The sequence below is a fragment of the Gossypium hirsutum genome, chromosome A08, assembly GCF_007990345.1.
Source record: "Gossypium hirsutum isolate 1008001.06 chromosome A08, Gossypium_hirsutum_v2.1, whole genome shotgun sequence".
NCBI classification, from domain to species: Eukaryota; Viridiplantae; Streptophyta; class Magnoliopsida; order Malvales; family Malvaceae; genus Gossypium; species Gossypium hirsutum.
The window spans coordinates 47,216,177-47,231,492 of NC_053431.1; the positions used below are offsets into that span (position 1 = coordinate 47,216,177).

Below are 15,316 nucleotides of genomic sequence, written 5' to 3' on the forward strand. Positions count from 1 at the left end.
TTGTAGGTACAGGTGTGACTCTTTTATCAAGTTGATCAATTAAATCAGTGACTGTTTCATCTATATGCCTTCAAGCTTTAGGAAAAATCACCATACAATAAATACTCAAGGTGAAAATGTCCATTTTCTTCTTTAAATCCGGATGTGCTAGGATCAAGTTCCTCAAATTCACTCAAGAAATGCATTTACCATCCCGTTTTTGCTAAATTCGGGCTGTAACCCACTGTTCACTCATCCCAGAAATATTCATTAACTTCTTTGCCAAACTTGGGACTTTAGCGGCCCTAGAGTAAGCTTTGTCAATTTAGATCTTTGGACAACGAAGCAAAGTCGTACATTCCTCTACAGTGGATACCAAGTCCACCCTCCCGAAAGTGAAACAGCTATAGGCAGGGTTCCAAAACTGAGTTATGGCCCAAAATAAATGTTTGTCCACCTTGATGTTAAGAAAGTAGGTTAGATCGTCATAATTATGGTAGAACAATTGCTTAGTCTCATCATTCCAATAAGCGCATATATCTCTCAATTCCTGAAACACATTTTGTGTCACACTGATGCCGGTGAATTCCACAACTCCGATGCATACCCCTCAGCTAGGCTATCCCTTTCTCTAATTGTAATTTCTCTGACCATATACGGATAACCGCATTATCCCCCACTTTATCAAGAAATTCATTCTCCATGGCAAGCCTTCTAACTTAGTAGCTGAATGCGAATCGACACCTCTTTAAGTATGCAATGTCATGCAAAATATAACCAAAACAAAACACAACAAGTCAGTACCATATATAGATGATAAAATTTAAAGCAAACACAACAAAGATAATCAAAACACCTATTGGGCAACCGCTAAGGTTTAGCATAGTTCTACCTAAGGTGGGCTCTTAGGGTTCACTATATGTGGTTAATTTCTAAAGAAAGGTACCTGAACCAGCAAATTTCTCAATCATCACCCATTATAGACTCATATGGATCGAGTTTAGTTCAGGGGAATACATTTTCCTATGGCCATACAGAGATGAAAATCTCACGAAGACATAGGTACGAATGTATTCCGGAAGTAATCCACTAGCCCATGCGGAGGTGAAAACCTCACGAAGGCATAGTTTCTCACTCCCACTTAAAAGTTGTAACCACAATGGTCATGCAATGTAATGCAAGAGTATTCTACGAGATTTAAACAGCAACAATCAGGGAGATCACAAACAAATGCAACACAAGAATCATGATTTTTCAACTCAAATTTTCAATTTTTGATAAAAGGACAGAAAATAATCAATTTTACGACTTGACTCTCTTATTATTCCCCAGTGGAGTCGCCAAGATGTTGAAACCATTTTTAATTTTTTTAAAAAAATGGGGATCGACTTTAAAACGAAATATGGAGTCGCCACCAATCCTTTTTGTTTAGGTGTGATTGGATCACCTAATAAAACATTTTATTTTATTAAAATATTAGTTTTGGCCTACGAAATTCAAGAAAATAGGTTCGGGAGCCGGTTACGTATGAGGAAGGATTAGCACCCTCGTAACGCCTAAAATTGGTACCTAATCGATTAAATAATGTCCTAATGTCTAAAAATTTGAAAAGATTTTGAAATACAATTCTTTTTAAACAACACTCGAATAACTCAAATTGGATGTTAAAATTCTCTTGTTCTGAAGAAATAAAATATCACATCCAGTACGTTAGGACATGACCTTCTAAGCCCTCAAAACCAAAATCCACTCTTGATCTTCAAAAATTCAGGCATTGACAATTGTAAAAGGATATTCAGTTATTTGGTCCAACGAAAAATCGAAATCCAGCACGTTAGGATACATTTTTTCGGATTTCCCAAACACGGAACATTGCCTTGTCTTGAAGTTAAGCAAAATCTTAAAAAGGACATTTGGTTATTTAGTTAAACGAAAAATCGAAACCCAACACGTTAGGGCATGATTTCTCGAATTTCCAAACATCAAACATTGCCTTTGTAATAAACAATTATAAAACTAGCTCAAAATGCATTTATTTGGTTTACTTGAAGTAAAAAGGAATGACCAATTTTTGGACCAATAAGTTGAAAAATTCAATTACAATGCGACACTTGTGAATGAAAGGCGAAATTATAAACATTGAACCATAAACATGAATAAAATATTCTACAAATGAATGAAAATAGTATAAACAAAAAAAAAGGACAAATTAAGATACACACAATAGCAATGAGCTCACATCTTATTTTGAAAAAATTATGACTAATAAAAAATAATGAAAACTAAAAAATATAGCTTAATTAAAGAAACAAATTAGAATAAAATACAACAAGTTTTCAACATAGATGAATAAGAATTGAAATAATAATACAAAACACTATGTGACAGCCCTAAAGTGACCCTAGTCGGAAAGCGGTTTCGGGACCGCTAAACCGAGTCACCAAATTATTTGAATATGATAATTATTGTCTAAAATATGTGAATATGAATGTGTGAAAGTTTTAAGCTTTGATTTAGTTAATTGCATGTGAATTTAGTTAATAGGACTTATGTGTGACACTTTTGAAATGTGATAGGTTAATCTATAAGGATCTATTAGTGCATGTAATCAAAGGGGTGGACTTGCATGTCAATTTCCCCCATTTAATTAGTAGTGGCCGGCCATGACAATAAGGGTGGACAAAGTGTGATGGGTAAAACATGTCATAAACATGTTGTGTTAATGGTTTATGTTAGAAATGATAAAATAATAATGGTTAGTAGGATACTGAAAACAAAAAGAAGAAAAGGTTCTCATTTGTTTCTTCATGACCGAAAAATCAAAGGGAGAAGGGGAAGAAAAGGTTGAGGAGGTTCGACCATACTTGTATCTAGATTAAGGTATGTTTGATGATGTTCCATGAGATGCATGCATGTTTTAGTTATTAGCTTGAGTTCTACCTAGCCCATGGTTTAAATCTTTGCTATGTGATGGAGATGATATTCGGCCATGGGTGTTGTCTTCTTGGGTGGTGTTTGATGTTGGTGATGATGCATGAAGATGAGTTAAGTTTCGGCTAAGGTGGATTTGTGTTGATGTCATTTGCATGCTAAATGTGAAGCTTTATAATGATACATGTGATGGTGGATTGATGCCTCTTGGATTTTCTTTTTAGCATTTTTTTGAGATAGACATTAGGTTCTTTGTTTAACCCATGACCAAAGTTGAAATGGTATGGTGTCTTGATGCATTCGGCCATAGTAGGAAATATGGTTGTTGTTCATGTTATTTGCATGAGAAATGGTAGTAAGGTGAAGTGCAAATATTAGTATTTGATTACTAGTGTACATATGTGTATTAGCCGAGTTTTGAACTTGAAACAAAATGGTATGTAGTTAATACAAGTAACCATATTTTTAGGAAGTATTAAGCATATAATTGGCCTCAACATAGACATGCATATTCGGCCACATGAGATAGATTGGTGTTGCATGTATTCGGTTAGGGGCAAGCATATTGATGCTTTTATCTTGACTTAGATAATCGGCTCAAGGAGAATTTGTTAAAGTGCTTAGTTAATTGATATTAGGTTAATGATGTGTGTATTCGGTCATGAAGGTGCACATGAGGAAATGTTAGATTAATTGTATTAAATTGCTCAATGTGATTAAAAATGCGTATGACCACTTTGTATTTGAGCTAAAGGTGGCCATATGACCTATCAACTCCTTGTCATATTCGGCCATAAGCTAGCATAATGAGACCTTAATAAGTTAAATTTGCTTGAATTAGCTCAAGAGCTTAGAGGACCAAAGTTGGACAAGGGAAAGGAAAAAGTGATCGAATAGCCGCCGAAATCGTTCGACAAATTTCGAGGTAAGTTTTCGAGTAATGAAACTTAGTTTACGATTTGATTAAGTCATGACGTATAGTCATAACAAAAATACGGTGATATAATGATTCTACTTGAATTATATGTTGGATATATTTAGTCTATACGTATGATGGGTAGCCGTATGTGCATAGAGATCATGTCATGAAGCAAATCAAAATCATGCTCTTTGTATGTGGCTATTGAGCCGAAATTAGTAAGTGTGATAAGTGTCTTGTGTTTGAGCTTTGGTAATGAAAATGAAATATGGATGTGTCATGATTATTGATATATGTGCATGGTTATTCGAATGATATCCGGGCTAAGTCCCGAAGGCTTTTATGCTAGTGACTATATCCGGACTAAGATCCGAAGGCATTTGTGTGAGTTGCTATATCCGGGCTAAGACCCGAAGGCATTTGTGCTAGCGATTATATCCGGGCTAAGTCCCGAAGGAATTTATGCTAGTGACCATATCCGGGCTAAGACCCGAAGGCCTTGTGCGAGTGGTTATATCCGGCTAAATCCCGAAGATACTTGGGTTTGGGAATGAGAAATCTTGCTGTAATAATTTCAATTAATACGCTCGTAAAATCCCAACGATGAGGTATGTTTCGTATGTGCATTGAGATAATTGATTCCCTCTAAATAGTATTTGCTCAATCGACTAATAAGCTTCCGGCTTTTAGACAAGTTGATTCCTTACGTATGAATATAAAGGTTGGAAATGTGAAGTAGGTATGATTGTGAGAATATGTGTATATGAAATTATTCGTTTAGTCGTATGAATGCTATACTTCAGTTGTGCATGATTTCATTGCTCAAAACTTACTAAGCATTAAATGCTTACTCCGTTCTTTGAATCTCTGTTTTATAGATTTTGGTTCGTCAGCTATCGGACTCGGGATTGTCGAAGTCGAAGTCATCCACACTATCAAAGCCCTTTTGGTACTCTTTTAGTTGAACTCTGCTAATGGCATGTATAGGACTACCCTTCTTGTTGTTGGTCATGTACCCTTTGGTTTTGTATAAATTTGGATAGCCATGCGAAAATGGCTTATATACACTTTGAGCATAGCATTATAATCGTTTTGTATGTTGTTCATTGAGAGCTATGGAAATGTTTGGTAACGATTAGCCATTGGAATGGTTAATCATGATCATTTTGGTGCTTTGTATGACAAATTCTAGTTGATTCATGGAAAACCATGAAATAGATAAAGTTTACCTTAAAAACAGATGCTGACAGCAGCAGTGGTGTGGATTTGAAAAATCACTAAAAATAGTAGGATTGGAATTAAATAGTGAATAAATTATGTAATCTAACCTTGATGAATCTACTTTCATATGGAAGAAACAAAACGATCATATGAGTCGTATTTTAAGAGATATTTAAGTTTTTGTGGAACAGGGCCAGAGCGATTCCTGGATCCCCTGATCTGACTTTGGAAATTCACTATAAATTAACCAGAGATAATTAGAAGCCATTCCATATATTTATAGATTCCTTTTTGAGTCTAGTTTCATTAGAAACAAACGGTATAAGTATTGAAGCCCTGTACAAGGAGATATCTAGGTCGTAATGCATGAAGGTCGGAGTAGTCAAACCCTGAAACAGGGGAGACTTTAAATAATAAACTGTACTAATTGGCTTGACCAAAAATTCTAGAAAAAAATTTTTAGAAGGATATACGAGTCTAGTTTCAGGTAAAATTTACGAAACTGGTTTTTGAGTTTTGGAACTCAAGATATGGTTTTTAAGGTGACAGTGACGCAGTTAGCCAGCTTGTCTGGAAATTTTAAATGAACTGTGTTTTACAATGAAATAAGTCCGTAAATACCTCTTGTTCGACTCCGGCAACGGTCTCGGGTACGGGGTGTTACATAAACAATATGAAACAATAATATATGAAATAATATGAAAACTACAAAACAACACATAATATGCAAAACAATATGGAAACTAATAGTCAATATGATATAAAACAATTTAAAAACTATTAAATATATGAAAACTTACAAATAAACAACACATGATAGGGCTTGAAATGGTTTACATATATAAAAATGAAAACTAATAATATATAAATATTATTGAAATAAATTTTATGAAGGAAAGTTTAGAGCAAATAATGTACAAAATATTTCAAGAATAGAACACTTCTATCTAAAGCTGATAATATATATACAATGAGAAAACAGATTAACATAAATAACATATAAATGGGAATAATAATATATGAATGAGTTTTAAATAACAAAAGTATATAATAAAACATATTTTAAGGAATTACATAATAGATTTGAAAAGAAATATATATGTATGTAAATAAAATTAAAAAATGTATGCATGAAATAACATGGAATCCATAATATATATAGAATTAAGCTAATTTTATCATAAATTATATATGTATAATAATATATAAAGGTAAAATATTATACAAAATTTTAAAAAAACATGATATAATTTTTTAAAATAATACTTTTATAATTTAAACAAATGGAAAAAAACGAAGTAAAAATTATTAATGTAATTCAAAACGTATAGTTAAATAAATTTTTTAAAAGATGAATGCTAAATAAATTTAAGAAATAATGAATTATACATACTGAAATGGAAAAAGAACTTAATTGAAATAAAATCAAACTAAAAGGGACAATTAATAAATAAAATAAACTGTTGAAACCGAAATAAGGACTAAAGTGCAGTGCGCACGAATGTACAGGGATTAAAAATGTAAATGTTCCAAATCTCAAAACACAACGTTTAGACATGGACTAAATTGAAATAGTATGCAAATCCGAAAGAAAAAATAAAAAAAATGCAAAAGAAATCAAACAGGACTCAATTGAATGGCTCAATAAAGAAAGGTTCCATGCGCGCAATTCGACCATTTAAGGTGAAAAGGCGTGAATCCGGGCCACGAAACGGGTCAACGCGCAGATCCTCTCCCTCCAAACAGCGTCATTTTATTTGTTATTAAAACTAAAAAAAAAACATTTGAATGTTCATTTTCCATTTTCTGCAAAGATTAAACAAATCCCTAACCCCCTTTTGATTTTCTTTCAACCGGACTCAAAGACCAAACCCTAGCCACCATTTTTGGCTGCTCATGGGTATCATCGGTGTTCACGCCTCCACCTCTGTCGTGGCATGACCCAAGTCGTGTAAAAACAAGAGGAGACCCATTCACCTTATTTGGTCTGATATCCAAGCCGGAGAATGGCCTCCAACGATCGAAACCGCAGGTAAGTGCCTTTGGAATCTCTTCTTTATTTGTTTCAATGAAAAAATATCTTCAAAGCAAGGGGAAAAAATATGAATCGTAAATCAACTTCAATCTTTGAGTGTTTTCTCTATTTTCTTTTGATTCGAAAAGTTCCAATCCTTTACAAATTATATTCGATTTCCTTTTATACCCGAATAAGGAGAAAAAATAAAAAAGAAAATAATAGAAATTTTCTCCTAGATCTTTCTATTATATTTATTAGCTATCAATTGGTTGTGGGCCCCTTGCTGCTGTTATTCGGTTTCTTTTTGCAGGTAAACCACCGTACGGAGAACTGCGGACGTGGACACGCTAGAGGTCATTGCGGCGCAGGGGGAAACCCTAGTGTTTCCAAAGTCTCATTATGCTTGGGCCAGTTGGGGAGCTGGGTTATTGGGCCTGTAAAATTTGGGCCAATTATACAGATTTGGGCCATAAATGTTTGGGATGGTTTGAAATTTGGGTTAAGATAGGTTTAGTTGGGTTTAGGCTTAGTACAATTAGGTCTCAGGTTTGGGCCTATTATTTGTAAATGGACTAGGACAATTTTATTTAATTTGGCTTTGGGCTATTTGAAAATACTGGTGTAATGGACTTTTATTTATTGTTTTTTTTGTTTTTAATTTATTTTATATAACTTTATGTGTAACACCCCGAACCCGAGACCGACACCGGAGTCGGACACGAGATGTTAACAAACTTTGAAAAATTTTTCCAGACACTGCCCAGTCTGAGTACTAGTCGCTTCAAAAATCACATCTTGAGTTTCACAACTCGAAAATCAGTTTTGTGATTTTTCCCTGAAACTAGACTCATGTCCCCACCTATGTATTTTTTTCTAGAATTTTTGGTCGGGCCAATTAGTACAGTTTATTAGTCAAAGTCTCCCATGTTACAGGAGTCGACTACACTGACCTTTTCCCATTACGACTTGGATATCTCTCTGCACAGAGCTTCAATACTGATGCCGTTTGTTTCTATGGAAACTAGACTCAGAGAGGAATCCATACATATATGGTATGACCCCTAATTATCTCTGGTCAATTTATAGTGAATTTCCAAAGTCGGAACAGGGAATCCAGAAACTGTTCTGGCCCTGTTCCACAAGAACCCGAATATCTCTTACTGTACTGTTCCTATGATTGTTTCGTTACTTCCATATGAAAGTAGATTCATCAAGGTTCGATTACATAATTTATTCACTATTTAATTCCACTCCTACGAATTCTTGTGATTTTTCCAATCCACACCACTGCTGCTATCAGCTTCTGTTTTCAAAGTAAACCTTACCTAATTTGGGGTTTCATGGACCAACTAGGGCCTTGTCATACATAAGCCCACATATGATCATACTTAGCCATTCCAGTGGCTGATCATTTGCTCAACACTTCCATTCCAACTATAGTTACATCATGAAACCATCTATACATTCATAAACACGAATGGTCTAATGCCATACTCCACTTCTACAAGCCATTTTCGAATGGCTGTACACTTATACATTTCATAAAGTACTCGAAAAACAACAATGGGTAGTCCTATACATGCCATATCAAGATTCAACCAAAATAGTACCCAAAAGAGCCTTTGATAGTGTGGGCGACTTCGACTTCAAGATCCCGAGTCCGATAGCTGGAGAACCAAAAATCTATAAAACAGAGGAGCAATGTAACGAGTAAGCAATTTATGCTTAGTAAGTTTGAGCAAGGAATTCCAGCATAAACAAAGAATATCACACATTTAGCTAAACGGAATATTTCATAATACGCAATTTATCGATATTAAACTTGCTTCACAACATTAACAACCCTTATGCACATACACAATAGACTAACTTAGCCGAAGGCCGATAGCTCGTTTATCAACTGAGCGAACATTTATTTGTAAGGGCTCGATTAAATTCAACACATACGTAACATATCCCCATATTGGGATGTTTTTCGAGTATTCGCTGGAATTTTACAGCAAGCTCATTCATTACCAAATCACGTACCTTCGGGATTTAACCGGATATAGCTCCTCGTTCAAATGCCTTCGGGACATAGCCCGGATTTAGTAACTCACACAATGCCTTCGGGACATAACCCGGATTTAACAATTCGCACGAATGCCTTCGGGACTTAACCCGGATTTAACAACTCGCACGAATGCCTTCGGGACTTAACCCGGATTTAGTATCTCGCACAAAGGCCTTCGGATCTTAATCCGGATATATTCACTTAGCACAAAGCCTTCGGGACTTAGCCCGGACAGCATTCAATTAATCATGCACATCTAACAATAATTCATGGCACATTCATATTTCATTTTCGTTTACGAAACTCAAACACAAGGCACATATTGTCCTTGCACATTCGGCTCAATAGCCACACATAGAGCATGATTTAATCACATCGAAATTTAAGCTCTCTTACTCAAGAACTTACCTCGGGTGTTGTCGAACGATTCCGCTAGCTATTCAACCACTTTTTCCTTCCCTTTATCGGTTTTATTTCCCCTTTGCTCTTGAGCTTAATCAAACAAATAAATTGATTTCATCATTTAGGCATCAAAAGATGAACACAAGGCACTTAGCCCATATTTATACATTAGACATTAAAGTCTCATACATGCAAAAATCATGCATCAACACAATATATTAGCTAATTTCTTTCCCCTTGGCCGAATATGCATGTCCATTTTTGGGGTCGATTTCAACACTTAATACACACATATACACACTAGTAAAGCATCCTCCCCCTTTTCATCAATTTAACACATGCATTGCTCATTAACATGCAAAGTTACATTCGGCCTTAGCACACATCTTGCTAGCCGATTCTTCTCCATTTAGCAACCAATGCACATATGTGCTCACACAAAAATGCTAAAAAGGAGGTTCAAGAATCATCAAGCCATCATCACATGCATCATTAACAAGCTTCATATTTTGCATGCAATGGCATTAACACAACCTCCACCTAGGCCGAATCTTAACTCATCCTCATGCCTCATCACCACAACATCAAACATAAACCAAGAATGATGCATCCATGGTCAAGTGCCATTTCCATCACATAGCAAGATTTAGACCATGGGTTAGGTAGAACTCAAGCTAACAACTAAAACATGCATGCCTCTCATGGAACATCATCAAACATACCTTAGCCTAGCTACATGCATGGCCGAATCTCTTCACCTTTCTTCTTCTTTCCTCCTTAAAATTTTTGGCCAAGGATGAACCAAAGGATGAGAAAATTTTTCTTTGTTTTTCTTTCTAGTTTTGGCAAGCATGAAGATGAGAAAAGGATGAACAAAATTCCCCCTTTCTCTTCTTTAGCTCACGGCAATGGGGGGACAAACACTACACACACATTTTTTTTTCTTTTGTTTTCCATTTCTTTATTACCCATACTCCTTATTTTATTCTTCCATTAACAAAACATGTTTCATGACATGTTTTGCCCATCATTCCTTGTCATGGCCGGCCACTACTCATTAGGGGGGAAATTTGACATGCAAGTCCCCCCTTTGTCCACATGCACTAATAGGTCCTCACACATTGACCTATCACATTTTGAATTTTCTCACATAAGTCCTATTGACTAAATTCACATGCAATCAACCAAATCGAAGCTTGAAATTTTCACACATTCATAATTACATATTCTACACAATAAGTATCACATTCAAACATTTCGGTGACTCGGTTTAGCGGTCCCGAAACCACTTCCCGACTAGGGTCAACTTTGGGCTGTCACAACTCTCCCCCACTTAAGAAATTTTCGTCCCCGAAAATCTTACCGGTAAATAGGTTTGGGTATCGTTCTTTCATCGAGCTCTCGGTCTCCCAAGTAGCTTCCTCGATCCCGTGTTTGAGCCATAACACCTTTACTAGCGGAACTCTTTTGTTTCGCAACTCCTTCACTTCACGAGCTAGGATACGCATCGGTTCTTCTTCATAGCTCATGTCGACTTGAATTTCAACCTCCGATGGGCTAATTATGTGCGATGGATCAGATCGATAGCGTCGAAGCATCGAAACATGAAAGACGTCATGAATCTTTTCAAGCTCCGGGGGCAAAATCAATCTATACGCAACCGGACCAACTCGTTCGGAGATTTTGTACGGCCCAATGAATCTTGGGCTCAACTTGCCCTTACGGCCGAACCTGAGTATCTTTTTCCAAGGTGAAACCTTAAGGAACACTTTGTCTCCCACCTGATACTCGATGACTTTTCGTTTCAAATCTGCGTACGATTTCTGACGATCCGTGGCTACCTTCAGACTTTCACGGATTACCTTTACTTTCTGTTCAGCATCTCTAATCAAATCAACTCCGAAAATTTTGCTTTCACCGAGCTCTGTCCAAAACAATGGTGTACGGCATTTACGACCGTACAAAGCCTCGTAAGGTGCCATCTTAATACTTGATTGAAAACTATTGTTGTAAGCGAATTCAATCAAAGGTAAATACCGTTCCATGAACTACTGAACTCGAGGATGCAACATCTCAACATATCCTCAAGTATCTGAATTATCCTCTCGGATTGACCATCGGTTTGGGGGTGAAAAGCAGTGCTAAAATGCAGCTTGGTACCCAGAGCTTCTTGCAATTTCTTCCAAAATCGTGAGGTGAATCTCGGATCTCTATCCGACACGATAGAAATAGGTACCCCGTGTAATCTCACAATTTGATAAACGTACAATTCAGCTAGTTTATCCAATGAAAAATCCGTACGTACGGGGATGAAATGAGCCGACTTAGTCAGTCTATCAACAATAACCCATATCGCATCCTTCTTACTTGTTGACAAAGGCAGTCCGGACACAAAGTCCATTGTGACTCGATCCCATTTCCACTCGGGTATCATGATCGGCTGGAGTAATCCTCAAGGCACTTGATGTTCCGCTTTCACTTGTTGACATATTAAACATCTCGAAACAAAGTCAGAGATGTCCGTTTCATACCATGCCACCAAAATTGACGTTTCAAATCGTTGTACATTTTCGTACTCCCCGGGTGAATTGACATTCGGCTACAATGGGCTTCGTTCAGAATCATCGAAATGAGTTCCGAATTCCTTGGAACACACAAACGATTTCTGAACCTCAAACAATCATCATCATCAATTTGAAACTCTGATTCCTCGTTCGGAAAACACTTAGCCCATTTTGCAACCAATTCATCATCGACTTTCTGAGCTTCACGAATTTGGTGAGTCAATAATGGTTTAGCTTTTAATTCAGCTACTAACACACTGTCTGGTAGAACAGACAAATGCACGTTCATCGCTCGTAAAGCAAACAATGACTTCCGGCTTAAGGCGTCCGCAACCACGTTAGCCTTTCCCGGGTGGTAATCAATGACAAGCTCGTAATCTTTCAACAACTCAAGCCAACGTCTTTGTCGCAGATTCAAGTCTCGTTGAGTCATCAAATATTTGAGACTTTTGTGATCCGAAAATACATGGCACTTCTCACCAAACAGATAATGTCGCCATATTTTTAAAGCAAACACGATGGCAGCTAGTTCGAGATCATGGGTCGGATAATTCCTCTCGTGAGGCTTCAATTGTCTCGACGCATAGGCCACGACTCGACCTTCTTGCATCAATATGCAACCCAACCCAAGTAGGGATGCGTCACTATAAATGACAAACTCTTTACCTGATTCGGGTTGCACCAAAATTGGAGCTTCAATCAAATGAGTTTTCAGTTGGTTGAAACTTTTCTGACATTTCTCCGTCCACTCGAACTTAACATCCTTTTGAAGTAGCTTCGTCATTGGTGTGGCTATCATCGAGAAACCTTTCACAAATCGTCGGTAATAACCGGCGAGCCCTAAAAAGCTCCGAACTTCAGTAATATTTCTCGGAGGTTTCCAGTCAAGTATGGCTGAAATTTTGTTCGGGTCAACTCGAATACCCGACGCGGATACCACATGACCCAAGAAGCTAACCTCTCTTAACCAGAACTCACACTTACTGAACTTAGTATATAACTGCTTATCCCGCAAAATTTGCAGCACTAGCCTCAGATGCTCAGCATGTTCGGTCTCATCTCTTGAATAGACCAAAATGTCATCAATGAACACAACTACGAACTGATCCAAATACGGTCTGAAGATCCGATTCATCAAATCCATAAATACCGCAGGGGCATTAGTGAGCCCAAACGGCATCACTAAGAATTCGTAGTGACCATATCTCGTTCTGAAGGCAGTTTTGGGAATATCTGGATCTCGAATTCGCAACTGATAATAGCCCGATCTCAAATCTATTTTTGAGAACACTGAGGCTCCCTTCAGTTGGTCGAACAAATCATCGATGCGCGACAACGGATATTTGTTCTTTATCGTCACTTTATTCAGCTGACGATAGTCAATGCACAACCTCATGGTTCCGCCCTTCTTTTTCACGAACAATACTGGTGCACCCCAAGGTGAGAAACTTGGTCGAGCGAAACCTCTATCCGTCAGTTCTTGCAACTGAGCTTTCAACTCCTTTAACTCAGTTGGTGCCATACGATACGGAGCTATCGAAATCGGCGTAGTCCCAGGTACAAGCTCAATACCAAACTCTACCTCCCGAACAGGTGGTAAACCCGGTAATTCTTCCGGAAAAACATCCGGGTATTCACAAACCACCGGCACAGATTCAGGTTTCTTTTCTAATTCTTTGTCATCAAGCACATATGCAAGGTATGCTTCGCACCCTTTTCTTACATATTTCTGTGCCAACATTGCTGATATTACAGCTGGCATCCCCTCCAAGTCCGCAGACTCAATTCGGACTACTTCGTTATTTGCGCACCTCAAATCAATAGTCTTGCTCTTGCAATTCACAATCGCATCATGCGCGGTCAACCAATCCAACCCAAGGATAACATCAAATTCATCAAACGGCAAAAGCATCAAGTCCGCTGGAAAACAGGAACCTCGAATTTCCAGGGGACATTTCTTACACACTTTGTCGACAAGCACGTAACGACCCAAGGGATTTGACACCCGAATTACGAACTCAGTAGACTCAATAGGTAAAGTCTTACTGGATGCTAAGGTTTCACATATGTAAGAATGAGTAGAACCGTGGTCAATCAAAGCATTACATTAGTATCAAAGAGGGTGAATGTACCGGTAATAACATCAGGCGAAGAAGCATCCTCGCGGGCACGTATAGCATAAGCTCTAGCAGGCGCACGGGCTTCGATCTGGTTATATCATCTCTAGATCCTCTCTGACCACCACCAGCATTGCCCATATTTCCAGATGGTCTACCTCGAGCAGTGGTAGCACCCGGTCTCCCACTCTGATTTGCATTCTGTCCCGACAACCTCGGGCAATCTTTAATGAAGTGGTCCACTGATCCGCATTTGTAACAGGAGCGGTCAGGAAATCTACAACTCCCCGAATGCCATTTACCGCAATATCGGCATTTCGTCCTGTCTCGACGTTCATTCCCAACACTGGCGACTGAAGTGCCTCGTGTACCCACAGGGGGTCGATCACGATCTCGTCCAAAAAGGCCCGAAGTGCCTCTAAACTGGCCCGCATCATCTCGAAATCTCTTCGATGTCTGTTGAAGAGACCTTCTCGAGGACCTTTTACGAAACTCTCCAGTTCCCTCATCAACTCTTTGCTTTTCTTTCTAAGCTCTTCGGCTTTACAAGCTCGTTCAACAAGTACCACGAACTCTCGTATTTCAAGAACGCCAACGAACATCTTTATATCTTCATTCAGCCCATCCTCGAAGCGTTTACACATAATAGCTTCGGACGAAACACATTCCCGAGCGTATTTGCTAAGTCTAACAAATTTTCGCTCGTAATCAGTAACCGACATGGAGCCTTGCTTAAGCTCAAGAAATTCCTTCCGTTTTTGATCAACAAATCTCTGACTGATATACTTTTTCCGAAACTCAGTTTGGAAAACTCCCAAGTTACTTGCTCTCGGGGCACAATAGAAGTCAGAGTACTCCACCAATAGTAGCAGAATCACGTAGCAAGGAGATAGCACACTTTAGGCATTCATCGGGTGTACAAGATAGCTCATCGAGTACCCGGATAGTGTTGTCCAGCCAAAATTCAGCTTGCTCGGCATCATCGCTATCCATAGCCTTAATTCAGTAGCCCCATGCTTTCGGATTCTGTCAACTGGGGCTTATTTGACCTTATTTGGTCCGTTACCGGTGGTATTGTAGGTGCGGGGTAGTATTTTCGGAATGGAGTTGTCA

General features: G+C 38.0%; 1 long non-coding RNA gene across 1 annotated transcript; it reads left to right on the top strand.

The window, feature by feature from the left end:
* The first annotated feature begins 6,552 nt into the window (after nt 1-6,552).
* Nucleotides 6,553-7,751, top strand: LOC121204604 (uncharacterized). The gene is made up of 2 exons (XR_005899747.1): nt 6,553-7,082; nt 7,378-7,751. It is a non-coding gene; the product is annotated as an uncharacterized lncRNA (long non-coding RNA).
* The last annotated feature ends 7,565 nt before the right edge of the window (nt 7,752-15,316 follow it).